This window comes from Thunnus thynnus, chromosome 1, assembly GCF_963924715.1.
Source record: "Thunnus thynnus chromosome 1, fThuThy2.1, whole genome shotgun sequence".
Classification (NCBI taxonomy): Eukaryota; Metazoa; Chordata; class Actinopteri; order Scombriformes; family Scombridae; genus Thunnus; species Thunnus thynnus.
In genome coordinates this window covers 30,284,860-30,295,276 of record NC_089517.1, presented here as the reverse complement: position 1 = coordinate 30,295,276, position 10,417 = coordinate 30,284,860, and positions in this window count along the sequence as shown.

Below are 10,417 nucleotides of genomic sequence, written 5' to 3'. Positions count from 1 at the left end.
CAAACTTGAAACCAGCTTAGCAAGCTGACTTCAGAAGTGCCAGATAAGTATTTGTCAACAGAACAGCTGGCACACAATGCCCTCTTGTAGCTTTATGCCACAGCATATGCCAGCCGCTCGTAGCGTGTGGTAATTTAGCCGGGGCTGGTTCTACAGGAACAGATGGGCTCAAGTATTGTTATTCTCGCTCCAGCTCAGGGCCCCTGGGGGGAATCACTAAATAAAATCAAAGCAGATGGACCTCTCTGGGCTAGGCTGTGTTTATGATAAACAGCCAGTACAACCAGTGTCCATCTAACACCTTAACCCCACCCTCCACACAAGCTCACAGGAAACAAGATTACAGTAGTTTAAGCTTACCTGCTGCACTGGGACTCAACTCTCCATTCACCAAAACAGCAGCCAAACCCAAACAGATAGAAGACAGGAAGTACATTATGACATAAAATATGCTGTGGAGAGTTTCAGTGATTTCTACCCACCACAACAAGTCATTTTTTACCCCTTTGACCTTAAACGGTAAAATTCTCTCACAACAGAAACTTATTTTGGTGCTGATTTTGAAACATCTGACTTCCCTGTTCTTTCACATTGACAGAGGACTGTTTTGTTCTTTTATAACCTTGCCAAGATTTCATTGTGGTGGTTCTCACACCCATTGCATGGACACAGGCCTTGGAAAATGTGTGGCAGTATGGTCATAGTAAACACCATCTCATAAGGTAATATGGTGTCTCCTGTTGTTATACAGTACATGGGAATGCAGAACAGTTCTCACCTAGCATTGAACTCTAAACCTACTTTCATTCCCATGGGAAAAGACAGCAATAAACAAAGAAATCCTATCAGTGCAGAAGGAAGGTAAATGTTTAAAGCCATTCAGACAACAGGAAAGCAGTGATTTCCGGCACTAAAGATGAAAAAGAGTTGAGCATGAACAGTTGTAAGCCAATCAGACCTAACTCAATATACCACTTAGGTGTTGTTTTAACTCCATCATGATAACCTGTTTTATTTAGTGTCTTCAAAGGTCAGTTTCTGATGAAGTCAAAGTAGTGTAATCAACCTAAATGTTTAAAGCCAAAAGTATTAACTCAGCAGTTACTCAGTCACTATAAGCTATCTTAAAATCTTTGTTTTAGTTTTTCTTCAGGCCTCAGCATACAGTTATTTTTCATCATTACCCAGATCTCTTTTCTTTCAACGGACACATGCTCCTCCAAAATTGCACTCAGTCAGTTATTTAGCCGATCTATCTCTTAAATTCATCAGTAGGGGGACATGAGTGCCTCTGGCTTGAATGTTGTCAAGACACAAAATTAGCATTTCTATCTCCTGTCATTGTCTCTTGCTTAAAAAAACTCTGAATGCATTAGCCAATAGCTTTAGTATAGGCCGTTCTAATATGACTTTTTTTTCAATACAAATTCAATTCGTACTTAGTTGACCAAGAAAGAACTTTTCCCATTGGTATTCTTAAATTAGTTTACAGTAATACCCCTCCTTCACCTCACTTTAACATTTTGAAAATGCTAATAAATTAATTGAACTTGCACTTTTATAGTAATTAAACCCCAAATTGTAAAGTTTCTCAATGACTTTGGATGCTGTAAAATTAATTGCCAAAAATTGTGACAATATTTGGTTCACCAGTGGGTATTTGTACTCATCTTAGTCCTTCTCAGACATTTTCAGAAAGGACCCTGGTCGCTTGGATGAAGAATTAATTGCCTCTAAAGCAACAGCTACCAGATGTTGTTGCTCCTAAGAGCTAGGTGTGGATAAATTGCATATGCAGAATGTGTGTAAAATATTTAAAGTTGTATCTTTCACTTAAGGTGTGAAGTGTTTTTATTGCCCATCACTGCTTTGAGTATGGCGAGAGGAAAGACCGGCGGCTCCCTTGGGCCTGCCATGCTGGAGCTCAGCACCTGTGGTGTTAAGACTACGGATGGTGAGGCTGAGTGTGAGACTTGGCATGGCAGTGTGTTGTGGTGGAGTATGGGTGGGTGTACGGGTGGGGTGATGGTGGGGGGTGGGGTTCATCCACCTGTTCGCCCTTTAATCCCCTCCAGGCTGCCACCTTTAACACTGCATTATTTACAGGTGCTCACTGGATGAAGACACAAGCTGCTGTCTACTTTAAATATGGATGACTGTGTGTGTGTGTGTGTGTGTGTGTGTGTGTGTACTCTGTATGTGTTTTACTGCTTGTGAAACAGACTTGGACCATGTCCACACTAATGTGGCTTTCAATTCACACTGAGACGTTTCACATCATGGAAAACTCTGTTTTTCAAAAACTGACTCCAAAGTGGATACGTTTGAAACTGCTGAGTTTGCATGATGTTATGACAAGTAAAACAGCCCTTTGAAAACTCTGGCATATGATTGTCATCTTGTCATCATTTTACAAACACGGCTGATGTGTTTACAAGTCACATCAATGTTAAGAACTGTCTGACACTTTGTTTTATGATCACTTATTTTGTGATTCAGTATTGCAAATTACACCACACAGTTATCCCCAAGTGCATCTATACATATGGGAAACATATATTTATTTATATACAACAGATAATTTATGCTCTTCAGGAAGATTTCTTGGAATATAGCCTTTTGGATGACATTTTATATCGCCACAGATGAATGATACTAGTCACCAGGTTAGCTTAGTAGCTAGCTAATGTACTACTCATGCTTTATTTTAAAATACATTGCAAAAGGATGACTTATCTGCATGTCATTGCTATCCAATGAAAGACATGTACCTCCAAATTTGGTAACTTCATTAGTTTGTCTGAAAAATGTTGAAAATTCACAAAGCTTAAAACAGACTCGTTTGTTTTAACTCATGAAAAGATGATGTTTTGAATATACATGGTTTTCACAAGATGAGATGATGTGTGTATGCATGCTATTTCCAGGTACTCTCTGCAGGCTTCATGAAGTAACAGTGGGAATTGAACCTATGATCTTCTCCTTATAGTTCTATGAGACCCACGACCAGCGATGTACATACAGTACCCTACATCAAACTCACTATAGTTTCCATTATAGATACTAGTTTCACTTATGAGCCATCGTGTGGGCAACACATATAGAAATTGGCTTCAGGCAGATACTAAATAACTTTTGTTTTAGTTATGTGTATTTTCATGAACTGCATACTATTATCCACTGTAATTGGTACAGAATGACTGTGAGGGTTAGGTTAAGCTAGTTCCTACTCTCTTCATCAATAACCTTTTATAATCTCCCTCAAAATTTCCACTCACAAACTATGCAACAATGATTTGATTGGACAGATGTGCTCAAAGCCGCTCAGTTGTCTGAGGCAAAGAATCATGTGCGGATCAAAGGCCAATTAAAGGATCACTCTGAAAGCACTTATTACTCTCAAAGTAGGAAGCTTATTTTTCAGCTCAGTTTAATAAAGGCGATACGCTCACACAACAGCGAAGTCCTACTCCCATCTCAGTATCAGTGAGCAGCTCTGGACTTTTACTGTGTCTGCCTTGGGACATGTTCATTATCATTAAATTGTATTATAATGTCATAAACTTAAATCTATACATGTGTCATTAAATACAATGGTTAAACATTAAAATTCATTCATTGAAATCTTCCAGATCTTATAGTTTGCAATAAAACAAATGAAGGGAAACAGTTTACTCGTTCCCAGATGACCATGCTATTACATCACTTGTTTTTTTATTTTTTTTAATTTTTTTTTATCAGGATTCCTACTTGGTACAGAATCTGTCTCTTGGAAAAATGACTCTCTGCTGCCTGCTGGATGGACGAGGTACACCCTGTACAGATAAATGCATAAACACTCCTTGTACACACACAAAGGCATCAAGCAGGCATTTCATTAGACCATTGTGTGATATGGCAGGCCGCTGCTGTGAATGTATTTATTAGTTTGCGATACATGCCTTTTCCTGTTGTTCCCGGGGCACTGGATAATGCTGGTTTTGTTCACGGCCCAGTGTGAACGGCGCCTCGGCTGCCAGCTGTCAGGGCTGATACCGTCTCATTTGGATTCCCAGCCTGCTTGTTGAATGGCTAATTAGATTTGCCATTTTCAATCCACTGATTGCTATACATAGTGGGACAAAGGAGCTGACAGCATGTAGCATTCAAATCCAACTGTAACAATTAATAACTGCGGTAATTAACATGTGTGTTGGACACCATTGATTATGACATTACCTGCAGAACGGATGGCCTGGGCTCTGCCATTTCATTAAGGAGCACAGATATAGATTGTTATTAATAAACTGCTCTCTGCAGCTGAGAGGAGGTTATTAATTACACAAATTAGCGGGTGCAAGGGTAATCAAGTTAAAGCGATTTCGTTCACAATAATTGATCTAATTTTTACTGACCATTCCTGTTGGATTGTGTCACATGCCCCCGTGTGAAGAGAAATCACCTCATTAACAAAAGTTTAATCCTAATCATAGTTCTTGGTCTGCCTGGCTTTAAGGTCATATCTGAATGTCAGAACCATTTGAAATTGATTGGTGTTAAATTGAATCAATGTCATGTTTAGAGAAAACAATAACAACTAATGGATGGGGCAAGCCAGCCCCAAAACAAACAGGTTTATTGGGAGGTGTGGGATACTGTTTGTGTGTGTGTGTGTGTGTGTGTGCAGAGGGAGGTTGAGCTCGGTCTGCCACTTTCATAATTCATTATGTCCATAGTAAGAGAAATGTCAGGATCTGGGCAATTAGCAGCAGCTGCAGGGACCTGTTGGTTGGTGGTGGTGGTGGTGGGGGGGCTTACTGGGGAAGAGACAGAGACGGAGAAGAAACAACTACAGTGAGACTGATTGAACTCTTACAAATACAGTTTCACATTTTGTTTTACAGTTTAACAACAGTTTTACTTATAATTCAAAAATGGCACAAACAGTATGCCTACTAGACGTTCCATTTAATACAGAGAACTCAATGTTACATCCATTTTGTATCATAATACAAGGCAATTATTCATACAGGAGCTCAGAGCAGATGTCAACAGAACAATGTACTTATACACAAACTGTAGTTAAGCCATCATTCAGTAAATCTACAGATCAGACAGGCAGAATATATATAAAAAAGTTAGTCACAAAGCTTTGTAAACAACTGTCAGAGGTGAGATTTTTTTTTTTTTTGCTTGTTTGTTTTTTGATCCAACTGATGTAGCAGACATTTGACATTTGGCATCAGTTTTAGTTGACTATAGGCCACAACACAACCCACAAGTCCCTTTCTTTTTACTTGGCTTTTCTGTTTCAGGTGACGGGCAAGCTGCCAGCAGAAACAAATCCTCTTGATCCTTACAAAGCTGCAAAACATGGAGGGGGAAATGGCCACTCTCAGTGGTTCTGATGGGCTCGCATCGTAGCTGATAATAAAACCTGCATCTCCCCACCTCACAACACAATGCCTCAACCTCTTTGCACATCAACAAATACACATCAGATTTCTATTTCCCCTCCACCTGGCAAAACAGCAGCCACTTTCATCATCCGGAGCGTGTGAAATTTCACACTCATTTTTCACAACACATCTTTTAATATGCACTGCTCCTTTTTTCTTCCTCTCCCCTCCCGCATATGAGATCCTTCCATTCTTGGCTGCCAACACTGAAGATGCAGCCAATCATCTCTGAGCGATGGCAGTTACAATTTTCTGTGAACAATTTGCTCCCTTAAGAGGAAAATTGCGTTCAATATAAGCTCCCTTTGAAAGACAACAACAATAAAAAGATACAACTGTAATACCGTTGCCTCTGTCAGCACTTGGCCGGGACAGCTTCAGCAGGAACGTATGACTGGGGGATGAGGTGCTTACAAGTCAGCCTTGTAATATCAGCATCTGTGTGAAACAGTCCTGGCAAATGAATCCCACTTTGAACATAACAGCTTGGCATCACATGAAAATGACTGCCATGAGCAATGGTTGTCAGATATGCTCTTGCCATTGTGATGGTGAATTGTCATTTATTATATGTTGTGCCTGCCTCTGTCAGGTCCTGTTGACTGTGTGTATTGATTTGCAAGAGCACAGAGGTACAGAGGTCACTTTGATCAACACTCTGCAACACGCGAGAATCACGCCGAGCTGACATTCCATTACCTGAGACAAAAAGGACTCAAAACAAAGAATATGTTAAGGAACACTGGACTTCAATACAGCAATATGACTATAATTAACAGAGAAATGGATGGCTTATGTTGAAACAGCTAGAGGCTCTCTGCTCCCAGAGGCTATTGTGCACTGGAGACAAGTGTGTTGTCTCCTTGATATTACATGTTTGACCTTTTGGCTCTATCTCTCTCCTAGAGGCCTTGTTGCATTTCCTTAGCTTCTTCAAATCAAATATTGTCCTTTGAGGTGCTTTAAAAAATCAGGGCTGTGATTGAACCCATATAGGTACAGACTAAAAACACTATTTTAATTTGCTTACCTAAAAAACACCTCTACATTCTCAGCAACTTCTATAAGATGAAACACAACAGTGAAAAAGTCTGATCTGAAATAATTTCAAAAATTTTCCATACTTCATTGTATGTATTTAAAGCAAATGAATATCTTCATGGCAGTAAAACATTCAGTAAGTCTGTCCCTTTTTTGAATTCTTTGTTGTGGTATAATAACAGCTGCAACACTGCAGTTTTTCTTTTTCCAAGGTCAATAACATACTACATTTACAAGGTTTTTATGTTTTTCTTGCACAAGATCCCTCGTGCAAACAGACAGTTTAAAAAGAGAGGGATTAATGGGGTCATCTTTATTTTGAAGTCATTCATTATTAAAAACACATTTAAAATCTAGGAAATGGCATACCCGGCGTCATCGTCACTAAGGCTTTATCAACTGTGGGACCACCATGGTGTAATTAAAATCTCACCAGATTGGAGTTTATCTGGGATCTAAGAAGGTCATGTTAAAGGAAAAGCCAAAATCATTATAAAATTAATACCTCTTACTATAGATGATTAAAAAAATATTTAAGAAACAAGAGCAAATATTTTACAGGTATATTGGTTTAAATGATGTGGCCCTGTCTATATAAAATGGAGGGGGTCATAGGATTTTTTTTGGAGTGAGTTGGGGGTTGGGACCCCGAGGCAAAGATAATACAAACAATTCAGGTTTGTACACAGCAAAAAAAAAACTTACAATCTTTATGGTCGTAATAAACCCATTTAAAACCAATGATGCAGTTTTTAAAAGGGCATGTTTGTTAATCTGAAATCCTAGAAACATAATTAAGGACCTGTACTACTGACCTGACAGCAGCAATATGCTTTTATTTAAAGCTGTAGGCAATAATTAGGGATGCGAGCGTAGGTGTTTAGTTTGACTGCTTTGCTGCAGATGAATCGTGTATGTCAGTGCTGTGGTTTGAGCGAGAGCCTGGTTGACTGGCGTTATTGCGTGGGCCAGCCCTGCTGCTGTCTGTCGTGCCTGTCAAAGTCATGAGAGGATCACTTTATCATCGTTTGTCTGCTGTGTCTGATGCTATTGAGTAGGAGGCAGCCCTTAGGGAAATGGGGGCTGGCTGCTGTATTTGCTGTATGCTCCGTTTTTACTTAGTTGCTAGCTTGGTTTCATCAGGATTATTGTTCTAGCCTGTCAAATTGCTTGGTAAGGTTTGTTACATGGCTCGTAAAAACCAACAGTCTGGCCTCATGTGGTATTACTCAGTATGACGGCTTGTCAAGGCCTCAATAGCACTATAACAAAGCTGCTCTGTAAGGCCTGAACAGCTAGATGTATGGCTGCTATTACACACACAATCAAATAATATGACCATACAGCTCTCAAGCAGCTCAAAGATGCTTCTCACAGAACATACAGAATAACACAATATTTGTACCATGAATGAATCAATAATAAAACATGATTTACATCTAAACCCGACTTTAAAAAAAAGAAAAAGCTAAGTTTAAACTGAGTGTGAATAAAAGTTGCGTAACTGCTGGTCTGAGTGGAAAATTGCATGACTTGTTGTGTAGGTTGTATAATGGGAGGGGGCTCAGATGAATGTGAAGTTGGTTTTAAATGCAGGTCATAATAATCATTGGGTAATACTGAATAATTAAAAAAACTAAATAAAAACTCAGATTTTAATTTTACAGATGAAAATGAAGTTGGTTTGGATTTTTTTTATCTATACTTGGACAGTTTGGCCTTTTGACATGGTCCCTAACTTCAGCTTGCCAGTTTCCTGTACAGTCAAGTTGTGGGGCTCCAATATTGGAACATGAAGTAAAAATAACCAACAACATCACTCAAGCTTTATCTAACACTTCACAACAAATATGGTAGCCTATTTGCTTACATTTAGTCAAATCTGCATTATATATAGCCGTGCTACTTTCACTGGATCCCCAAAATGTTGTTAGAAAAGAGCTGTATTATCATTTTTTAAGACAGCCACACAGAGAGAAGTGTAGGGTATACGAGCAGATGGACAAACACGACTTGAATCCATCTCAGCTTATAAAGCTCTGTAACGAGGCCAAAGACAGTCTCTCACCATCACCAGCAGATGATATGAGCAGTGCCCGCCATATGAAAACATGACACAACATCGGGAGCTCATTAGTGCAACATTATGATGCTGAGAAGCAAATTACATGGGCTATGAGCCTATAAGCACAGGAAATCACAGTATTATTCCAATGCATTACACTCAAGTGAAATTGATGTAGCTTCCTGTGAAATTGAATAGTCATGCTGCGGCCCAGTGAAATGAGGTTAATGAGTTCTGACTGGTATTAACATTAGCAGACCGTGTCAGCTGAAACAGACCAGTTTGCATGACTCAGACAAACTTCTGCTTGTTTTTGAAAGATTATCATGAATGGCTCAGTGGGTATTATGAACTAAACGGCCAATGGCAGTCTTAGTTGAACGATACGGATGATTCAGAGTCAGTTAACACACATGTACCATTACCAGTAAGCCAACATGTCAGCTGGCTGTACAGATTCTTTGTTATTCACCATTGCACATCCATTACACCAATTAAAATGTCATATCTACAACTTTGAAATTAATTTTAGTGAATTTTCAAAGCATACAGGGAAAATAAGTTCTCTACTAATGTCACTTAAGAGAAGACAAACTGCCACCAAAAGGATAGCAGGCTGAATCCCTGGACATGCTATGTATCTTGGTATGATAAATGGGATTAGCATTAGAGCAAAAATCCTTTTCTCACTAAATAATTATCTACAGAAAGGTCTGAGAGTGGGCATTGCAGTGCATGTGTGCACCCAATATGATAACACTTAGTGATACTGAGTTCTCTGAATGGTGAAGCCTCCTCACAGTTATTATCAGAAGTTTGAGTGAAGAAGCATCTGCGTACATCCATCCCAGCAAAGACACTGCATGTATTACACACTGCTCTGGGGTAATCCACAATGCAAAATTGATTAATATTTGCTTTCAAAATGACACGGCTTGATGCATGGGGGCTCTCCACATGTAAATGAACACTTTAAAGGAGATGAATAGCCTCAACGGAGGATTGTAAAGTTCAAGCAGCAGATTTGCATATTTATATTACAAGTTACTGATAATAAGCAGGGCAGGAAGAAGTAAATGCAATCCGTTTGTCAATGTACAATTCCCACATTGCAAAAACTAGGTTCTTATTAGCTTCTGTGAACTGATATGTTCAATTACTTGCCACAATAGCTCTGCTGAAGATGTATTGTACTGCGTTTTGACTTTATAATACAATTTAGATGAAGACAGAGACATGAGACGATTGATAATTCATTTAAGATGCCACACCGAACACGGTGAAAGAAAATAAATCTCATCTCAGCAGCATTATGTTATTTCTCACTAAAGCTGTTTCTGAAAATGAGTATAAAATGAATTTCACAGCCAATTGTATAGCATTTATAAAGTATCGAAAGTGCTTGAACTTATTTCTTTGTCGTGTACTAGTTGACAACTTATATTTTTGTACTGATGCGAAATCAGCGATTCAGTCTAACCAGCTATGACAGTATTCTCTGCAGTCATGACTTTCTTTTGGAGCGTCACACTTTGCCTTCAGCATGGATTTCCTGTTGATGAGGAGAGATACAAAGACTGGACACCACAAGAGAGACAAACTGCTGTTATGTTTTGTGAAGGCAGAAAACAGGAGGCTTGTGGTGTCCAGTTGTGTCCAGGATGATGTCACTTTTCTCTCCTCAGCAAAGCATTATTCCAGTATTTCCAGTACGCTGTTGTCTGTGCTGTTGCTTCCTTGGTCTGCAGGAGGAGGCAGCCAAGAACATCAGTGGTTTTTAAATGCCAGTTGTTTGGTTCAGCTTGAGAAAAAGTAAAACTAATGTTGATCAAAATAAAAAGGCTACTGCTACAATTACAACCGTCACAATCAT